Below are 22095 nucleotides of genomic sequence, written 5' to 3'. Positions count from 1 at the left end.
AAATTTTCATGTAAGTCTAAAGCTAAATAAATAGCTGTTCTTGCCTTTAATTTCAGACGTCTGCTTAGGGGCCGTTCACATATCGCATCTTTTTCACGCTCAAGCAAGGTCGTTATTTCAACTGTAGGCGGGCGGCCGCGGTGAGCACGCTCATAATAGAAGCAACGTGGTGCGCTAGTTTTTCCAGGCGGGGTTTTCCTTCTCATCTCCAGAAATATATCTAATAGTAAAGCTAATGCGAGGGCTAGAAATCAATAGGGGTTATGCGGAACGCCCAACGCTCGAACCGGAAAACGGGTATAAACATTTCCGGTTTGCATTACCGTACGCATCTGCAGCATTAGGTTATCTCTGAAGTAACTTATTTTGCGCTTTTTTTAGAATACAATTCTTATTTCTGTTTTAATAAAAATGTCACAAATGCTTAAGTATCAGAAAAAAAATAAAATTATAAAAAATATAAAATGCAGTCTTGATTTGATTGTTTTAACCGTCTGCAAGCAAATATAAGAGGTTAAACTACTATGATAGCATACAAGTCTAAACTAACTTACTGATAGCTAGCTAACTCTACATCGGGTGCCATTAGCAAAAGCTACATACTAACTTACATACCTTCATAATCATGAATAAATGAGGAGGCGTAAAACTTAAATCCTTTATCTAACGGAGTACTCGGGGCTCTGGAAGTCCGTTTGGCAATACGATGTACATCTGAAATGGATAGAATGGGTAGCTCCTGTAAACACCGGCTATAAAAGGTCACCATTCCTACGCTGTTTACACCTCAGTAGCTGACGACCGGAAGTAGTTATATCTGTTTTGTAGAACCCGGAAGTATGTTGCGCATAACCCCTATTAGGGCCTGCTCAAATATCGCGTATTTTGCGCGCGCAAGTTCGTTATTTCAAATGTAGCCGCGCGGTATGCGCGCTCATAATGGAAGCGACGCGGTCGCGGTGCGACGCGCTCGTTTTTCCAAGCGCGTCCGCGCCGCATCGAGATAAAAACATCTCAACTTTTCAGAATGCCGCAAGCTTAGCAACGACAGACGCCTCCGGAGCGCAACCACCCCGAGCGCTTTGGAAAAAGGAGAACGCGGCGCGCCTAGCGTTTTCGACGCGTTTTTATGCGCGTTATGTGAGCGCCGCCTAAATCCTTTGCCGATACTTCTTCGTCGTCATCGTGGAGAGCGCAGTTTGGTTGCATAGCAACGACAGACGCCATGGCAGCGCAAGCGTTTGGTCTGAAACGGCTGGTGTAGCCCTATGGGTGTAGCAATATTGTTGTCTGGGTGGAAATCGGGAGAAATTCGGGAGAAAGGTCGGTCCGGGAGATTTTCGGGAGGGGCTTTGAAATTCGGGAGTCTCCTGGAAAAATCGGGAGGGTTGGCATGTATGGTCAGGATATATGATAAAAAGTTTTCGTAGGGTATCCAAAAAATAAAAGTATAGCCTAAAATTAGCCAAGCAAATCCAGAGTCCAGTCTCGAACATACAGTATAGCCTAGGGCTGGGATATATTTTTTAAATGCGATATGAAATTAGACCATATCACATATATTGATATAGTTCAAATTTGCGCTCTGCTCCCCGCGCCTCCGCTCCTCCTTTTTCACTCTGCGTGCGTGTTTAGAGCATGTTATGAGAGGCGAATCATGACTACTTCAGAAAACGTCTCCGGTTACTTTCGTAACCTCGGTTCCCTGAAAGGCAAGGAACGAGACATTACGGATGTCGTATATGGGAAATCCTCTCATCCTTCACTTCCGCTGAAATCTTATAGGCTAACGCCAGCAGAGCTGGCCAATTGACGCAAAATATGCAAATATTGAAACACCGTTGCAGTTATAATGCAAGTGCAGCGTCAATTCCATCAGAATCGAACACACGCTATAATCAATAGCGAACACGGCGGCGAGCGTAATGTCTCGTTCCTTGCCTTTCAGGGAACCGAGGTTACGAAAGTAACCGGAGACGTTCCCTATCAAGGCTACGGAACTCGACATTACGGATGTCGTATATGGGAACTGTATAAAATCCCGCCGTGGCTCGCAACCACTGAACAGACCCAAACAAACCTCGCCCCCAGAATGTAAGCGCCTGATAGGCCGAGATTGACCAATAGTGAACCTCTAACCTCCGATAGGTCCAAAGGGACCAATCACAAGCTCACAAAACACTATCGGAATTTGCATATCCTGAGCAGTATAAATGGGGGAAGGTTGCACTGAAGACCAACAGGGCAACAACAACAGAGAAAGCCAACGCATAGCGGTGACAATAGTACAACACACAATAGCACACAGAACAACTCATGAGCAAAGCGCAGAGCAGCTCTTTACACTGTCTAAGCGATCAACTCACCGAAAGCACTCGAGACGCTACAGAGGGCAAATCCAACTTGTAAAATCTGGCAAACGTGTTCTGAGAAGACCAGCCAGCTGCAAGACATAAATCCTGAATAGACATACCCTTAGTCCAAGCCCACGAGGAGGCAATCGCCCTAGTCGAATGAGCCTTGATGTTTAGGGGACATTCCTGCCCCATACAATCATAAGCCATAACAATAGCGTCCACGATCCAGTGAGCAAGCCTTTGCTTTGAGACCCCCCGTCCCTTGTTGCATCCACCAAAGCACACAAACAGCTGGTCCGATTGTCGAAACGCAGCCGAGCGAGAAATGTATTCTCGGAGCGCTCTGACTGGGCAAATAGCACTCTGAGCATCCGAACCCTGAGAGGTTGATGGCTCAGCGGACAGGGCAGGCAGAGAAACGATCTGCGCTCTGAACGGGGTATTGAGCGACTTAGGAATGTAACCCGGCCTCGGTCTGAGAATAACATTACAGTTTCCCGGTCCAAAGCGAATACAATCTTCACTTACAGAGAAAGCCTGTAAATCCCCGACCCGCTTCGCCGAGGCGAGAGCGAGAAGCAGAGCCGTTTTAACCGACAGCTCCTTAATGGCAATCGAGGCAAGGGGCTCGAAAGGCGGTCGTGATAAAGCTTCCAAGACCAACGCCAAGTCCCACGGCGGCACCGAAGGCGGCCGTGCAGGGCACAATCTCCTAGCTCCCTTGAGGAACCGTGTCACCGACGCATGTCTACCGATAGACTGTCCGTCAACAGGGGGGTGAAACGCGGCAATAGCGGCCACGTATACCTTCAGAGTGGATGGTAGGCTCCCTTCATCCATCCTATACTGAAGGAAGCGTAGAATATCCGACACAGAACAGTCCGCTGGGTCTATACCGACATCCTGACACCATTTAGAGAATACACCCCACTTCAGAGCATACAAACGCCTGGTGGACGGAGCTCGCACCTCTGCGATAGTCTTCAAAACTCGCGAATGCAGCGCGTCCCGCTCGCTCAGCGACCCTGCAGCGGCCACACATGGAGGCTCCACAGCCCGGGGCTGGGATGCCAAATCGTTCCGCCCGCCTGAGACAGAAGGTCCTTCCTGAGCAGAATCTCCCATGGCTGCCCTGCTAGTAACTCTACCAAATCCGCGAACCAGGGCTGATTCGGCCAGTTCGGGGCTACCAGAATCACCGCCGCCTTCTCCTCCCTGATTTTGCACAACACCATGGGCAAAACTTTCACCGGAGGAAAAGCATAGAGACAGACTCTCGGCCATCGTGCAGTCAGCGCGTCCACCTCCCGGGGGGAACGGGACAGCGAGAAGAACATCTGACAGTGCGTGTTCTCGCTCGTCGCAAAGAGGTCGACCTCCGCCCTGCCAAAACGATTCCATATCAGCTGAACCGTCCCGGGGTGAAGCCTCCATTCCCCCTGGGGAATCCCCTTTCTCGAGAGCATATCCGCCCCGCGATTTAGAACACCAGGGATGTGCGCCGCTCTCACCGAGAGGAAAAACCGGTCCGCCCATAGCAGAAGGGATTCCGCCTGCCTGAATAGGGCTTTGGAATGTACACCGCCCTGGCGATTTATGTACGAGACCACAGAAGTGTTGTCGGTCCGAATCAACACATGCTGCTGCTCCAGCTGAGACCGAAAAGCTTTTAGAGCTAGAGCAACCGCTTCTAGTTCCAAGCGATTTATGTGCCACTCCATCTGCTTCTCTGACCACCGACCCGAGGCGGGCTTGCCTAAGCAGACCGCTCCCCATCCGGTGGATGAAGCATCCGTCAGAACCTCCACTCGCCGCATCACTAAGCCCATAGGGACGCCTGAGCTGAAGAGATCTGGGTTCCTCCACGGGACCAGGGCGCGGGCGCATCCGCTGGTGACCATGACGCGCTTGTGGCCAGAATACCACGCACTCGGGGGAACGCGCGCTTTCAGCCAGAGTTGAAGCGGTCTCATATGCAGCAGCCCCAGATGACACACCGAAGAGGCCGCTGCCATCCGTCCCAGTAGCCTCTGAAACTCTTTCAGTGGGACGAGCCTGCCCGGTCTGAAGAGACCGAGAGAAGAACTCAGAGCCTCCGCTCGCTCGGGGGAGAGGCGCGCTCTCATTCTCACCAAATCCAAGCACACTCCCAGTAATGTTGTAGTCTGGCTCGGTGTGAGCACACTTTTTTGGACGTTCACCCTCAAACCCAGCATCTCTAAGTGTCGAAGGAGGGCATTCACATGGCTGATCAGCGTTTCTCTCGACTGAGCGAGAACTAGCCAGTCGTCCAGATAGTTCAAGACGCGCATTCCGCTCGATCTGAGAGGTGAAAGTGCCGCGTCTACACATTTCGAAAACGTTCGGGGGGCTAGGGCCAGACCAAACGGAAGCACCGTATATTGGTACGCCGAATCCTCGAATGCAAACCTCAGGAATCGTCTGTGACGCTCCACTATCTGAATATGAAAATAAGCGTCCTTTAAATCCACTGAAGCGAACCAATCCCTGGGGCGAATTTGCGCCAGGATTTGTTTCAGTGTTGTCATCCTGAAGGCGCGCTTGTGAAGCGCTCTGTTGACAGGTCTCAGATCCAGAATGGGACGGAGACCCCCTCCCTTCTTCGGCACGACGAAGTAGCGGCTGTAGAACCCGCTCTCCCGCTCGCTCGGGGGTACTGGTTCTATAGCCTTCTTTTCGAGCAAGCTGCACACTTCCTGCCTCAGCACGTGAGCGTTTTGGGGCAAAGTTAATGACTGAACTACGCCGCGGAAGCGGGGTGGTCTGCGTTTGAACTGAAGCGTGTACCCGCGCCGAATTATATTCAACACCCACGGTGAAATGCCCGGAATAGCTTCCCACGCTGCCTGAAAACGACTGAGCGTGGGCTGATCTAAACCTGCAGTCATCGCCGCTGCGGTCATGGCCGCTGTGTGAGTGCTGGGGGTAGTTATTGACCGTGACTCTGCGCTGCTCGAAGGCAGGGCGGGTAACACAGTGTGTGGTGCAAGAGGAGAAAAAAGCTCTGTTTGTGAAGTAGTGATTTGTTTTATTGGAACAACATTGATTACATTTACATTCACAACACAACTGCACGCGTCGCTCGTAGAACTCCGAGGGACCGAGTGCATTAGAGCGCGTCGCTTGGACGCGGGGCCGAACTGGCGCTTTCTCCTCCTCTTGCCCGAGCGGTCAGGAAGACTGTTTGGGCCTCGCAGGCGACGCGGTGGGCTTCCTGCGCGGGCTCCTCTGCGTCCTCCTGTTACCCGCCCCTTGCCACTGACCGCTGCGGCCTCTACGGGCGTCCTGTCCCGAGCGGGGCGCTGCTTGTCTCCTGGCCGCAGCCTGGGGTTGGCGGCCTGAGGCTGAGGATGAACGGGAGCGCGGCTGTGGCGGTGGCGGCGCCCTCCGGGGAATAACGTGGCTCATAGCCTTGGGCCGTAAATCTGCATGGTCGGGACGGCAGGCTGCGGTCCGCGTCCATGGCGGGAGCCGACGGGCAGAGGTGAGCGGCGACGGTCTCCTCGACGGGGGGGATGCTGAGGTAACCGTCCACGGGGGCAAACATGGCCTGGGTGGAAGTGAGGGTGCGCGCCGATTGCGGGGCCACCCACGACTTCACCACGTGCTCATGCACGTCGGGGAAAAACGGTGTTCCTCTCTTCGAAGCGGCCTGGCGGCGGCTCGATTGAAGGAACCACGAATCCAACTTGCTTTTTGAAGGTTCGTCAGGAGCTTTCCACTCGAGCTCCAGCTCCTCGACGGCCTTAGAGAGGACACGAAAGAGCTCGTCCTGTAGGTCCGCCGGGGTGTCCTGCCCCGCGGCCGCCGGCGGTGCGGCCTGCTCCGCACCCCAGTCGATCTCGGAGGCCGACAGCGACATGGAGTCGTCCTCCTCACTCGCCCCGAAGGAAACGAAGTCAGCGACGTCCCGCGGGGGTTGAAAGGAGGGGTCGGGGAAGCTCACGGGGGAGCGGACCTCGACTCTGCGGTTGGGGGGGGCTACCAGCGGCTCGGAGGCGGCGGTAGGCCCAATCCCCGCTGCTGCGCGAGCTTCCTCCCTCCTGGCTCTGAGGGCTCGAAGGGGCATTTCCAAGCAGAGGTCGCAGGACCCTCCGTCCCCGAGGGCTGACTCGGCGTGGGCCAGCCCCAGGCACGCGATGCAGAACAGGTGCGTGTCGGTGGGGGCGATGGGGCCCGAGCACAGGTTACAGGTAGCTGCCATCGGATGCAGGAGACAGTGAGAGTATCTCCGACGCAACTTCAACGACGGCGAAAATAATTTCCAGTATTGTAGTATCAGCTTTCTAGCACACGATTTGAGCGTGAAGAGAGAGATTCTGATGGAATTGACGCTGCACTTGCATTATAACTGCAACGGTGTTTCAGTATTTGCATATTTTGCGTCAATTGGCCAGCTCTGCTGGCGTTAGCCTATAAGATTTCAGCGGAAGTGAAGGATGAGAGGATTTCCCATATACGACATCCGTAATGTCGAGTTCCGTAGCCTTGATAGGGAACCCAGCACAATAGGAACTACCAGGCAGTGACATAAGTGTACGCTGAAATAGTCTTTCACCTTAGAAAATCTGACTTTCTTGTCCTGACAGCCGTTATCCTGTGCTCGGAGCGCACACTCAATTGCACGCGCAATTGCGGCGGCGCGCACTGTGTATCGCCTCACTGATCAAGTGCAATATAAACTACGAGCATGCAACGCCGTTACGTTGTAAATTACACGAAATAAAAGTAATGCAGGTATGATTTTAATTCTATTCACCAGGAGCAGTTTCCATGTTTCATTAACAGTTCTTGTTAGTATTATGTAGCCTATTCACCATGGTAACTGTCGTTTCCATATTAACCCCAAAATGCCACTATTTTTCTTTGTGTAATTTTTTATATTTTTAAATGACTGTAGTGGCTCATACCAAAATTGTATTAACAAAAACTAGTTTGGGACTGCTATTTAATAGCTTTAGCATAGGCCTAATGTTTATTTAGTACTAGTCTTTACTATTAGTCATATTCTTACAATTCATGTTAAGTTAAGGGGAAAAGTATATATATATATATATATATATATATATGTGTGTGTGTGTGTGTGTGTGTATAGGCAAATTATAACATGTTTACACAAAATTTGTTTATATATATTTAATGTAAACTTTGATAATCATAATTAATAAATCGCAAATAATTCAAAGGGAATAATCGGCAATTATGATTTTTGTCATAATCGTGCAGCCCTAAAGTGAAGAAACCTGTTTATTATTTATTCATTTGATTTTGCAACTGTTCACTGAATTAGCTGGTTTCAATAAAATTACTTTTAACATGTCATATTTGGCTTTGACTTTGAACATTTGCTCTCACTTTGCGGAAAAAATATCGGGATATATATCGCATATCGATATTCAGCCTAAATATATCGGGATATGACTTTTGGTCCATATCGCCCAGCCCTAGTATAGCCTACACCTCAAAGTTAAGCATTTGAGCATTTCCATCCCAGCCTGAAATAGACAGCCGCAGGTGTTGTATAACTAGCATTAGAGCAGTGATGTGTAAACTGAATTTGGTGTGTTACAAAGTCATAGTTTATAGTCATAGTATAAAATATGCAAAAGCATATTTTATTAAACTAAGTGTTGTATATGACCAGTAGGAGACCATTGATGTGTAAACTGAATTTGGTCACACTACAGTGTTTAACATTGAAGTTAATGACTTTTTTTGTAGTAACACTTTTTTGGGTTTTGCACTTTGCAGACTTTCCCTCAGGACGTGTCTCTCCGCTGCCTGCGCATAGAGATCATTTGGAAATAGCTGGCATTTGTGTTTGAACAACGTTTTGCTCAAGAGTTATTGATCCGGGAAGTTTAGATCTGTGAATATATTGCCAACTTTACTGAACTCCATGAATGTTAACGTACCAGACTGATCTCATGAAATGGCGTATGTATGACACGCCAATTCGTATTTCCATTTTTTGGCGTGTCATCAACAAGCATAATCGATTTCAGCGTGTTTATCAACGCCGGTGACTTAACATTATATTACTGTATATATAAATATATATGACCTACCACAACCGCATCCCTAAACCTACCCGTCACTGGGGTTAATACCATTTATGAGTGTTCCCCTACCATCCCCTACCAAAAAAAATATTGCTCCCCAGATGTAGATATACATTTTGCTCCATTTCACTCGGACATTTAACGGCGTACACATACGCGGAATCACTCTGACGTTTATCGGCGTAGACATACACGCGGAAGATGACGGTTCATTTCATCGGTGGACATACACGCGGATAGCTCAAAATGCGTATAAATAACACGCCACTTGACTTGAAAGTGGCGTGTATGTTTACGCAAAGTCATGATGTCATGTTGAACATACGGATCTCTGAAACACTGCCAGCAGGACATTAAACAGGACGTGTTTGTCTGACCTCACAATAGCTTTTGCGAGGAAATGCAGATTTCTTTGCGAAGGAACGTAAAAGTTTTGAGAGGGAACGTAGATGTTTTGTAGGGGTGGAACGGTGCATGTATTTGTATCGAACCGAATCGGTACAGGTGTCACGGTTCAGTGCATGAATTTACACAGAGAATACACGGTATAAAAATAAATAAAACTTGCGTGCAAATGAATTAATGTAATGCTGAACTACTGTTAGATATGCAGGTTCTTTAGGGACACCTAATTTGTAGCCCTGCCTTAAGATAGGTTTGTTTAAACTTTCGCCTGCATCTGCAGCGCGAGCCTCCGCTGACCGCGTGCGCCTTCCAAAATGGACGAGGCATTTATACTTCGCGCTCGCCAGTGTAGGCTACTATTCTTTGAAACGACAGGGTGTGACTCGGTGTAATTGTCCTCTAAACCATCAGGAATCAGCGGTGAGAAGTAAGGTACACTCGTGAATGTTTATTTTAGTACAACACTCTTTAGTACACCAAAACCACACTATAAAAGAATCGTGTAAAGCAGTAAACCAGATTATTCCTTGTGACATTAGAAAAAAAATGGATATGAGAACGTAACCTACAACTAAATTAACGTTATCTTACATAATTTCTAAACATTTTTATTTAGTTACTCGTACCGAACCGTGATGTCTGAACCGAGGTATGAACCGAACCGTGACTTCTGTGTACCGTTCCACCCCTAATGTTTTGTGAGGGAATGCAAAATATTTTGCTTCTGCTGCTTTTGACACAGTTAACCACCAGATCCTCCTATCAATCCTAAAGATGAAGGGCATCTCGGGAAGCGCACTCCAATGGTTCAAGTCTTACCTCTCAGGTAGGTCTTTTAGGGTATCGTGGAGGGGCGTGGTGTCTAAGACCCAACATCTAGCCACTGGAGTGCCTCAGGGCTCAGTGCTTGGACCACTTCTGGCTTTTCCTATCACTGGTACGGTGACACACAACTCTACCTCTCATTCCAGCCTGACGATCCGACGGTAACCGATCGTATCTCAGCCTGCCTGACAGACATTTCTAGCTGGATGAAGGACCACCACCTTCAACTAAACCTTGCAAAGACAGAGCTGCTTGTGGTCCCGGCCAACACAACACTTCACCACAACTTCACCATTCAACTAATCAGCTGGCCTTCCAGCTTGCACAGTCAAACCTCTGCAACTGATCCAGAATGCTGCAGCTAGAGTGGTCTTTAAACGAGCCAAAGAGAGCATGTGTCACTCCTCTCCTCACAAAATTGCACTGGTTGCCAGTTGCCGCTCGCATCAAATTCAAGTCACTGACGTTTGCCTAGAGAACAACCACTGGCTCTGCTCCCTTTTACTTTAACTCTCTACTTCAGACTTACGTGCCATCCAGGAACTTGCGCTCTGCAAGTGAACGACGTCTTGTGGTGCCATCTCAAAGAGGCACAAAATCTCTTTCTCGGACCTTTACCATGACTGTTCCCTGCTGGAGGAATGATCTGCCTAACTCAACCAGAGCTGCTGACTCCATAGCCACTTTAAAGAAACGGCTGAAGACGCTTCTTTTTCGACAACACTTGATCCAGTAATACTAACTTTCTCTTCAATTCTATTCTGTTCTATTTAAAAAAAAGTTTGTTTTTTTTAAATAAAAAAAAATTAACATGTACTGCGTTAAACTGCGTAGATTAAACTGAGAAGGGTCATAGCATATTGTTGTCCTACTGTTAGTTTAACTGCTTCTATTGTTCTCATTTGTAAGTCGCTTTAGATAAAAGCGTCTCCTAAATGAATACATGTATGTACTTTTTTTCCCTCCCATCCCAAATATTTTCCACCATCTCCCTTTAGGGGCTCTGTAGAAATGAGCTTTCAGTGGCCATTTACAGGAGATCTGAAGACATCAGCATAATAAATGAGGTGAAAACAGGAACTATTGTCATGAAATAAAGAGTGTTTTAAGCAGATCTGTTAATATTGTTGAGCCTCAGACTATCAACACTCATTCAACAAGCCATTCAGGATCATCAGCAGATCATCTCACTTTATTCTGAGTGTTTGCTGTTAAAAACACATTATTTGAGTCAGGATATAGGACAAAAGCCTATAAAACTGCTCTATTGAAAGATGATGCTGATATTTCTCTCAATATGACATGGATAAAACACCCAATACTACAACAAACAAACACTAATGCCACTCATCTTCAACCACTACAGCTACATTAATATGAACTGAAAAATGGTTTGATTTTATGATAACTACATTCATTGTATTAAGGTAATTAGATATCTAACACGTAACAGTTTTTATGTGCAGAGACTTACAATCTTCAATGACAATTAGATGATTATCTTTGCTTAATGTTGCGAACAGCAGCTTAGCTAGTTATATTCCTTTTGCTTCTCTGTTTTATCTCGGGATGCCCATCATGAGGTAACTAGAGAGTACGTCAGCTCCAGTCTGGATCCAGCCTCTTATGAAGACTTGAGATGCCCAACACTTCACAGGTCTGTGAAGAGACCAACTCTTGACAGGACTTCAGATGACGCCAACTCTGAATCAACGTGATCTCAAGAGAATACGTGTGCATTTTTACATAAAGTGTGATTATACCACATGTACATTATGTACACATATGTATGATTATGTAGTTGTAAAGTTAGTATAACTTTATTATTATAAAAAACATCATTGAATGTAATTTAAGTGTTTTGTCGTGTTGGGGCAGGGCTTTTTACATGTCTCAAAAGTAACAGATAAAATTGAAATATTTATGGACATTTATAGTATGAGTTACTGTTGCACTTTCTTTTGTACTTTTGTATAAAAAAACTGACATGCCTTTTATTTAACAAAATTGTTTCTGGACATTAAGTTTTAAAGAGATATATTTTTAAAATACTATTCATATATACTTTTTTATATTCCTATAGATGTATTTGTTGCACTGTTTCTTATACAGTTATTGCTAAACTAAAATACAATTTTCAGTTTGACGTTATGTTTGTGGCTGTGGCAAAAAAAAAAATATTACTGCCAAATGTATGCCAGATAATACCAATACTCTAGTTCACTGTATGTATTTTGTTCATGTTTTATTAAGGGATAAGTCTGAAACACGGCATGAAATAATTCTAATAATTCACTCAGGGCTAGTATTAGCTACAGCTGTATACAGACACACACCCATGTTGAGAAGAGGAAGAGTTGCTGCATTAGAGTCATAACGTGGATCTAAGCGAGTTCACACTGGATTCACAAAAAAAGTTTGTCCTGAAAGATGGAGCAGTTTCCACTTTAAAAGCAGAAGCTGATGTTTATGGGACACAGCACGTTTTATGCTTTGCCTTTGTTGATGTGTTTTCCATCGCTATCTCGTTTTTGTAGCAACGCGGTTTCAAACACATACAAACTTTATTTAAATCCCACCAGCGATCGTTGAATGATGGTGTTAAACATTTTCTTTACTGTGGTAAAACCATGGTTAGTCTCGTGTGCTCATGGTTCTGACAACAGATATTTGGCTACATTCGTTTTGTAGTGTGTGTGTGTGTGTGAGTGCTGATCAAATAGTCCCTTCGAGGATTGTAATATTATGAGGTAGAACGATTGTATGAAATGCATGGATATTTCTGCGTGTTTTAACATAAACAGCAGTAAGTTAGCATTTACAAATAACTGCGTATTGAAAAAGTATGAGACATCTAAACAAAAAAACATACCTTCCTGAAACGTCCTGTAACAGCCGTTCGTGCACAAGTTCTGCTCGATTCCTCTCCACTATTCTCTAAGTCTGATTCGGGCTGAAATTGATAAGGCAATATTGACGCCTGTGTTTACATTACACCGAAGCACATGCAACTGGTAACGGACGTGACGTTTCCGGACAGCGTGAACTATAGGCGGTTAGCGAATCACAACACAGCGGTGCAGAATAAAAGTAGATATGAAAAATAATGCGTTTTTTTTTTTTTTTTTTTTTTAAATGAAGCATGAACATGTTAGACTGCACCCCATAAACACAATCAAGCCTTCGAAAAAAGCTGATCAACCATCCATTTAACAGCTGCTGAAAACACTCTATTGTGTAAGTCTTGGAGGCTTACATTGTTATTTTGAACCAATAATAGGATTAAAAAAAAAAACAGTTGAGGGAGAATGAGCATTGAGTTATCTGACTCTAATATAAGTAATCTGACTCCATTGAAGTTATTGTTGTTCTTTAACATATGTTTCAGTATTTAGATTTTACATTAGAATACTTTAATATTAAGTTCAGCACAATTCTGTTCAGTTTATAAGCACACTAGTAGATCAGTAGTATGTAGTGGGAATAAGTGGTACAGTGGCACAGATGTATGTTAGAGGTGTAAAAGACACATCAGTCCTCAATCTGCATGACGATTCCCTCGCATCTGATTCACAGCATTAGCATACTGTGATGATGAAGGCCATTGTCCCTCGTTTAATTCACATGAATACTTCTAAACTGATAACTGTTGTACTGGGGCAGTAAATATAGTTCTACCCATTTCACGTCAATAGTTCCTGTTTTCACCTCATTTATTATGCTGATGTCTTCAGATCTCCTGTAAATTGACACTTAAAGCTCATTTCACTGGTCTAAGACTAAGGGTATCTGTTGGTGACAAATATGTGGCTACGTTTTTCTGTGCAAAATCCTGTGCAATCAAGCCCGCAAATGTCCTTGTAATTCGCTTCAACCTTTCTGACCTTCATGAAAGATTATTTTATGGAAGGTTCAAGTGGTGTGTGTGTGAGTCTGTGGTTAAAAATTCGCTCCACTGTGTGTCTGTGTGAGTGTGTTTTAAAACTACGTTCAGAATCGATCCATTATAGTTGGAGAGAAAATCCTGATGCATCCGTGTGTGGCAGGTGGGATACAAATTTACAGGGCTTAAACCCAGACAATTAGCAGACTACGCCCCGATGGGATTTACACCCAAAATTAGTGATTTTATTCTAGCAAGGCACTCAAGTTCGTAGATGGATTAGCCAGAGACAGTGGTCCAGTACAAAAATAGATTTTTATTTTTAAACTCAAGAAACACTCGCACAATAATTCTCTCCACAAAGTGTTTGGATTTCACAGCAAGGGAATGACCACACTTGGGGCCGGTTTCACAAAGATAGACTTTGACTATGGCTTAGATATAGTAGATAGTCAGACAGACTTCAGATAGACATCTAAATCAGACCATTGCACAAAGCACTTAAGACTCTGACTATCTTAAGTAGGACTACACTGCAATGCATTCCGGGTAAAATAAGACACTTTTCAAAATAAAAAACATGGCGGATCGAGTAAGCGCATTCAACCGCTCAGTGCTGTTTACCCCAGCGGAAAATATGTGTTTGTTGGAGGAGTATAAATGACGGCGTATGTTTTTATGTTTCCATTGTTCGATCGCGCCCGTGCCTCTCTCTCTCTGACACACACACACACACACACACACACACTTAAGCATCTTGACATCGCAGCCTGTTATTATGCAGCATCCACACCAAACGCGAATAGAGCGTCAAATTCACGTCTAGTTCGACGCTTGAACATTTTGAATCCATTCGCGCGTCCAAGGCGAATAGGACGCGCGTATAAAGCGAGCGTTTGAAGCGAAATAGACAGGCGTTCAGAGCTATGACTCCACTATGACTCTACTACCCCCAGTTGCGTGAGCGGTGTATTGCATTTCACGCATCGCCCGTGACGCTTGCGTCCACTGCTCAGAAGGGAGCGCGTCGATCGTTGCTCGCGTTGACTATGTAACGGCCCTAACAGTTACAAGGACATTTTACTTGGGAATGTAATAACTGGAAGAAATGTTTAAATTATGAGCCATTTTCCCTTTTCTTTTGGCTGTCTGTAATGTAACTGATTGTTAGTGCTGGTTGCCAAGGTAACAGAGTCTTAGACCGAAGTTAGCCTGGGGGTAAGGTGTCTAATTTTTTTGGTCTAAATTAAGTCAGTCTTTATTTTTGTGAAACAGTCTAACTTGCATTAGACTAGTCTATGAGCAAATTTTAGACTTGTCTAACACTATAGACCGGTCTAAAATAGCTTTGTGAAACCGGCCCTTGGTGAACACGCAGCCACAGCACACCCCAAGGGACCCACCACCGCAAGGGGCACTGCTCCCACTGGCAGCTCTCAGCACCTAGACAGAGGGCGACAGGTGAAAGTTAGAGTGATGCTGAGTCCCAATTCGCATACTATCCGTCCTAAATAGTATGCGAAACTAGAATTAGTACGTCCCAAATCGTAGTATGTTGAAATGAGTGTTCCAAAGATACCCGGATGGTCTACTATTTCCGGTTAGAATTCGAAGTGCAGATCAATGCACACTCTAACGGCTAATATTGCCCACAACCCATTGCGTGCGGGAGGGAGGAGCTTTGCGGTGATGGTGGTGATGTAAACATGGCAGTCGGATGCAGCAGCGGAGATGCGCCCTCAGTTTTTAAGTGTAAGAATTCAAATGTTTAACCCTAATAAAAGTTATATTTTATTGTCTCGTAATATTAATGGGTTTATGTTGTGCCAAAAAAGTACCGTGTTTATCTTGTAGGGTCCGATGAAAATACTGAGCGCCTCATTGCAGGCTACAAAACAATAAATAAAAAGGCTCTAGTACAGTGTCATGCAAGTGTCTTTTTTATGTATTTACCGGTATTTTGATGTTTCTGTCTGACTTATTTGTAGTAATACTGTGGCTGTACGAAATGTTAACTTTATCAGTGCAACCAAAGAAACATGGTTACTACACTTTTACTATAGTAAAAGCATGGTTAATTTTCATCGGGGTATTTTTAAGTATTATACATAAGTATAAGATTAAGTATAAAATACGTTAAACAATAGTTACACTATAAACTTGAAATATTTTAACTCCGAAAATAAGTAGCTTTCGTTACACACATTTGCACATGAACGTCAGAACCAGGTCAGAACCAGCCGCCTCACAAACGACCTGCGTTTGGTTGATCAACGACGACGCCCTGCTTCACTCCTCAATTTGGTAAAACACAATGTAAATGTATTGTGGAAAAAAAGATGGGAATAGTAAATAAAATGATATTGGACATATAAGAATGAATGAAATGTAAAATGTTTTGTTGACAGTCGAGGTGTGCGTAACTAGGCAACCACGTTCAAGTTCACGTTGCATGAGGTCATCGAAGTATGTCCCAGAACGTGCATACTCTTTTGCTACACACTCAAAAGTATGTACTTTTTCCTCACAAAAAAAGTACATACTTTTAGGTCGTAGTATAAGTAGGCGAATTGGGACTCAGCATGAGTCTTCGTTGCTATGGATGACGTCATTACTCATGCACGAGCTTGACTGAAGTGACCACCTTGATTGGCTGATGATTGTAACGCGGGAATGATTCCAAACACCTCCCCTACGATGATGAGTGACAGGTGACAGGTCTGAGAATGCGTGCGCTACACAAGCAGTGCGAAGGACGGAATATGATGAATAATTGAATAAATAGCCTAAATGAATAAAGAGTAAGGCAAAACAAATAGCATAGTAGCCTAATGAAACATATGGATTGATGCAATATCTTTGCAACATTATTGAATTAATCTGTCACTCTATGCCTCTGCCTACGTTTGCAAAGAGAAGAACATTTTAATTTGATTCACAATGAAACGTTACAATTGGTTTACATGCAATAAGTAGACTAGTTTTGGTTGTTGTTGGTGGCGTTATTGCATCCCTAGAATTGTTCCCTCGCGACTGGAAGCTCCTGTTGCCGCCGCATACGCATTTCAAAACATCGCAAAGTGAAATGCCACAAAAAGCGGTTTGTGAATAGGTCTTAATGAGTTAGGAGTCCTCTCGACTTCTTTTAAGCTGTCCCAGGCTTAGGTGCTACTTTTAGGGCTAAAATGCTTTGTGAATTACTCTTAGTTAAAAAAATTAGGAGTCCTAAAGTTACGAGTGACACGCCCATTATTTTTAGGAGTTGCTCCTAAATTCGCCAGTTAGGAGCTCCTTTTTGCCTTAAAATTCTTTGTGAATACGGCACTAGAGGTCATCAATCCTGCTCCTGGAGGGCCACTGTCCTGCAGTTTAGTTTGCTTCAGCACACCTGCCTTTGGATACTCAAGGATTTGGAAGAGCTTGATGAGCTGATTCAGGTGTGTTTGATTAGGGTTGGAACTAAACTGTGCAGGACAGTGGCCCTCCAGGAGCAGCATTGAATACCTCTGCTCTAGGTGGAGGTAGAAGCGCCAGTTTTTTCTAAAACCATCTGATTTATGTTGTTCTGTCGGAGCATAGTTTCGGTTTCAGTAAATATGATAAAAAAAATCTTGCCGACAGCAGCTTTAAGTACCCTGACACACAAGACGAACAGAAACTTGTGAACGACATTTTAGAATTAGCAGCTAAAAACGATGGATGCGATTAAGCGAAAACAACAGTGGTCCGAGGAGGAAACAAGCTGCTCTCTTGCACTCTGGTCCTCTGCAGAAGTCCAGAGTAAATTAGACGGGGCTTCACGGACGAAACCGGTTTTGCAGCAAATTCAGTGAGAGAGAGATGACTGCAGCGGGGTTCAACAGGAGCATCGAAGAGATTAGCAACAAACTTAAAAAACTAAAGAAGGATTATAGGGACCAAAAATAAGACCTTGGTTGAAGTGGCAATGGTCGCCCAGATCGGAACCCACATTTCGACATTCTCGACTCTGTCCTCGGCGATAGACCGGCATGCCAGGTGACCGGGGCACTGAACTCGGCAACAATAATGCTTGAGTCAATGGTGGATGATTCGCTGCAGCAAAGTTGCACTGATCCTGGTAAGTTCTGTTTTTACATTATTTTACTTGTTCCCAGCCTGTGTTTCTCAGCTGTTCAGCGAGGTACTAATTTCTCACATCAGTGTTTGTAATGTTGCTAGCTAGGATTGTATCATCTGTGATTTCATTGTATAAAGTATGCTATCACAGAACAGTATAAAAAGTGTAGTGGACAAAAATCTTTTTTAAAAACACTGTCTTTGTGTTTTTGTTTATAGAATTGTCTGCCATCAACGACGGTGATGACAGCGTTGAGTTACCGCCACCGCTGGGCTGCAGCTCTCCCGCGCCGTCGTGTAGCAGCTCTGGAGACGCATCTTCACAATGGGGTAAGACTTGGTGTGCAAAAGGTCACATCATACTATGCAAACATTGAGATGTGTGTATATACTGTATATATTACTATCAGGTACTGAAATAATGTTCATATTGATTCTTCATTTAAATTAATGAACCGCAATACAAAATGCTTTAATATGTAACAATTAAATTTGATTACACTACCTAAAACAAAGTAAAAGTCTAGAAAAAAACTGAAGTTTAAAATAGAATGTAAAGTCAATCTGACATTAACTTGCTATATACAATATAATGTTGATGATCTATTATGGGACATGACCGAAAAATGAAGTGATAGTGATGTAGTATGATGATATATATACTGGTCACAAATAATATTTAATCATGTAGCAGATGCAGATGCGTAATTCCCTGCAGGAAACACTTATTCGCAATGCTATGACAACACATTCATGATCTGTCATCTGCTATTATTGTTTTACACAGGAAAAAGGAAGAGAGACAGAACTTCGGAGCTGGTTCAGTATTTGGAAAGGGCAGATGAGAGGTTCCAGCAAAGAAATGGATGATGCCTTGCGGCGGGACATGAGAGCGGACACACAATCTCTGCTTGGACTCACGGGGCGCATGGTGGCTGTAATAATGGAGGCTCAAGCGCAAAAATTATTGCAAATAAATCAAGTCAAGTCAAGTCACCTTTATTTATATAGCGCTTTTTACAATACAGATTGTATCAAAGCAGCTTCACACTGATAAAATGAAAATAATACAACAAAGTTTGTTTCTAGAAGAAAATTGCATCGTCCACCCTAATTAGGCAGATCAATAATATCGTTGAATATTAAATGTCCCCAACTAAGCAAGCCAAAAGCCAAGGCAACACTGGCAAGGAACCAAAACTCCATCAGGTGACAGAATTGAGAAATAAACCTTGGGAGAACCCAGGCTCAGTCGGGGGCCAGTTCTCCTCCTGCCAACGAGCGAACAATGTATGATTATGATCCAGGCCGCATTACAGGTCAGAAGTCAGATTGGTCGTGTCGATAAGGCCGGCACTGCACCACGTGCAGATCCACCATCTATTCTGGATACGGCCTGAGTCCACCTCACTTCAGTGACTGGTTGACACTTCAGCACTGCGTAGTCGTCACGTTCAGGCGCAGGTCCTTCATCGGATCTGGATACGGCCTGGATTTGGCGGACTGCGGTAATGCGGTTATGATTTAACGAGTACATCAGGATTCATGGGAAGTGTTCCCGGTATCGGCTGGCCTAATCTACGCAGCCTAATATGGAATTATAGAAGTCTATAATGTGTTATGTGAATGCTAGGTCAAAGGGATGTGTTTTTAGTCTAGCTTTGAACTGACAGAGTGTGTCTGCTTCCCGGACAATGTTAGGAAGACTGTTCAGGAGTTTTGGTGCTAAATAGGAAAAGGATCTACCACCAGCAGTCGATTTTCATATTCTAGGTATTATCAACTTGCTGGAATTTTGAGATTGCAATAGACGTGAAGGAGTATAATGCGTTAAGAGCTCACTTAAGTACTGCGGAGCTAAACCATTTAGTGCTTTGTAAGTAATCAGCAATATTTAAAAATATATACCATGTTTGATAGGGAGCCAATCCAGTGTTGACAGAACCGGGCTAATATGGTCATACTTCCTGGTTCTGGTAAGAACTCGAGCTGCTGCGTTTTGAACTAGCTGTAGTTTGTTTATTAAGATTGCAGGGCAACCACCCAGTAGAGCATTACAATAATCTAGCCTTGAGGTCATGAACGCATTAACTAATTGTTCCGCATTTGTCAAAGCGAGCATATGGCATAATTTAGATATATTTTTAAGATGGAAAAATGCAGTTTTACAGATACTAGACACGTGACTTTCAAATAAAAGATTGGTTTTAAAGAGCACACCCAGGTTCCTAACCGACGACGAAGACTTAACAGAGCAGCCATCAAGTGTTAGACAGTATTCTAGGTTATTACGTGAGGACGTTTTTTGTCCAATAATTAGAAACTCTGTTTTTTTCAGAATTTAGTAGTAGGAAATTACGAGTCATAAAATTTTTTATATCAGCTATGCATTCCGTTAAATCACCATAGTATTTTTGTTTGTTTCTTTTAATGTACAATTTTATTTAAATTAACTATTTACAATTTTATTTTCATTTACATTTATTTCACTTTACATTTAGCAAAGTTTGTTTATCCCCTTAACAGGCAAATATCGTATACGGTTTGTGTGTGATTTTCATACGATTTTTATGTATTTTCATATGAATAAAGAATGTGTACACTAAATATAAATATATGCATATAAAGTGCTATATATATAACATATTTCAACATCATTATATGAATAAAAGCCACATTACTGTAGATCGTGATTGGAAGTTAATAAAAAAAACTTGGTGGTTTAAAGGGATTTTTGAGTAAGTGTAATATTAATCGTTTCAACTGTTATGTAGCTTGATGCTAATTATAGCTGTAATCCACCTGTCGTGCAGGAGCTATATCTATTTCACAATCTATTTTGATACAAGAATTCACATACAGTCCCAAGAATATGCTTTTTTTTTTGGGGGGGGGGGGGTTGTTTTCTATAAAAACTTCTGATAATAGGTGAATAGTGGGCCTGGAGTAATGCCTGAATAAAGGCTATAATGGCTGAATTCAAACAAAAGAATATTTATAAAAGAATGTCTCATGTTGGCAGCAGTGTGAAAGGGTCTTTGATTGAGGACCATAAAGCAAGAATTGAGCTCCTGGCCAGACATTAGTCAAACAGGGGTTTACAGGGCAATACAATATTTCATTAGCATGTTATCAGCCTTCTCTAAAGCTCACATGACATGCTCTAATGAAATTATTCACAGAATGCATAGTTTTAGAGATACAAGTGTTTATTCAATGGAGGAGAATATAATAAATGTATGACAGTTCAGATGTCCTCAAAACACAAACGACAGTGTTACAAAAATATGGCATTGGTGTATTCAAATAATCACTCGTTCCCGCCATTAAACGCATCATTAATGCAGCTCTGATGTCAGCCCCTTCTGCGTTAGCATGCTCAGGTAATGTCTGAACAGGAGGCTCAATGTTTACAGTCCTGTCTGGGTGCTCTTCAGTGAAATTATCACCATGGAGCACACACCGGGTCAGTGCCATCCTCTTGCTCAGCTCCAGCTTGCAGTCATTTCTTTTTAGGAGGCACCTCCATCGTCCTTTTAATCTCCCAAAAGACATCTCCACAAGCGATCGTGCACTGCTCAGCCTGTAATTGTAGGTGTGTTGTTCAGGGGTCAGTCCGCCAGTGTCTGAAAAGGGCTTCATGGCTTCATGCGCCGGATCACCTATCAGGAAATGTCCAACATCACAGATGGTCACTTTGTTTTGCCCTACTAATTCTCCGTCACTTAGGGCCTCCCACAAATGTGACTGTCGTAGCACTCTGGCGTCATGCACACTCCCTGGATAGCCAACACAAACATCCCAGAAAAGACGTTTGCCATCCACAACTGCTTGCAGAACAATATAATGCCAGCCTTTCCGACTGAGATAGTCTTGTGGATAGTCCTCTGGTGCAATACTGGAATGTGACTGCCATCAATTGCACCGACACACTGGAACTCTCCAACGATTATTAAAGAAAGTGGCCATTTCTAACAACTTGTCAGCGTCAGGAAATCTCCTGTGGACGGGAAGATGACTGTGTTGCAGAATTCCTGAACACAATTAAACACAGTGCTGAGGCCTACTCCAAAAAGATGGCTGATTGTCCTGTATTCACCACCCGTGGCCAGATTCTAGATGGCAATTGCAACACGTTTTCGGATTGGGAGACAAATGGTAGGGAATAAATAATCTTTAAAGACAATTGTTACATGTTTGTCTCTTATTAAGTAATAGAAAATTGTTTGCCACCACAACGCCCATCACTGAATGAAGTTGCTCTGTTTAGAGTCTGAGCGAGAGAGAGATCTCGTTGGTACATTTTGTTTGTGAATGAAATGAATGAGAGAGTACCGGGTAGGTGCAAAGTGCAGGTATAGGTACTGTGCACATACGATTGTTTATATATTCATACTTAACATGGAACATAACTCAACGTTAAACATAATCCCAGATTTATGAA

The 22095-nt window shown here is 43.9% G+C and overlaps 1 protein-coding gene across 2 annotated transcripts in view; it reads right to left on the bottom strand.

Annotated features, from left to right (window-relative positions):
- LOC311087210 (uncharacterized protein) overlaps positions 1–22095 on the bottom strand; it is a 191688-nt gene that overhangs the window by 155275 nt on the left and 14318 nt on the right. The window contains exon 1 of one of the 2 annotated variants that reach the window (XM_084120475.1): positions 12543–12695. The exons of the other annotated variant lie outside the window; for it this stretch is intronic. The gene's annotated coding sequence lies outside the window, so the exon portion shown is untranslated. Of the gene's footprint in view, positions 1–12542; positions 12696–22095 lie in introns of those variants that run through there. 2 annotated transcript variants of the gene reach the window in all.

This window comes from Abramis brama (genome assembly GCF_963993115.1).
Source record: "Abramis brama genome assembly, chromosome: 1".
Taxonomy (NCBI): Eukaryota; Metazoa; Chordata; class Actinopteri; order Cypriniformes; family Leuciscidae; genus Abramis; species Abramis brama.
Note: the sequence above shows the minus strand (reverse complement) of the source record. Positions and strands in the feature narration are given on the sequence as shown.